The sequence below is a fragment of the Tigriopus californicus genome, chromosome 7, assembly GCF_007210705.1.
Source record: "Tigriopus californicus strain San Diego chromosome 7, Tcal_SD_v2.1, whole genome shotgun sequence".
NCBI lineage: Eukaryota > Metazoa > Arthropoda > Copepoda > Harpacticoida > Harpacticidae > Tigriopus > Tigriopus californicus.
Genome location: NC_081446.1, coordinates 1966187 through 1966717, shown reverse-complemented (window position 1 = coordinate 1966717; position 531 = coordinate 1966187).

The following is a 531-nucleotide window of genomic DNA, read 5'->3' as shown; positions in this document are numbered from 1 at the left end:
TGCCATTTCACAAACATTTCTCGATTTGAACATGTCTACAGTTTGTTTGCCAAAGAGCAAATATTTCATGAACGACAGCATCCTCCCCAGCCCTTCCAACCAAGGTGTCCATTTTCAGTAATTATGGAACTTGACTCATTCGATCCATGATGGTTCATCACAAAGAAAATGTATTGATTGTGGTTCATTTTGACGCAGGATAACCCCAACTTACAGTACGAAGGGGCCTGGAAATGTCAATTACTGTTCAAAGTCATCAGATGTCATCCCATCCTTTCTTAATTCAGTAGTTCCATCTCCTATCGAGGATTGAATGATTGAATGATCGATCGATCAACCAACCAACAACGCCTGTCTCTGAAATCCGAGATTCATCTCCTCCCGTCCAGACAATGGAAGTGTCGACCCCAGTAAACCCACCCACCCTGGACCTGTTCTCGGGCTCAGCCCGGTCATGGACCCGGACCCGGTCATGGACCCGGACCCGGCCATGGACCCGGCCCCTTCTTTTACATCCGTCTGTGAGCAAGA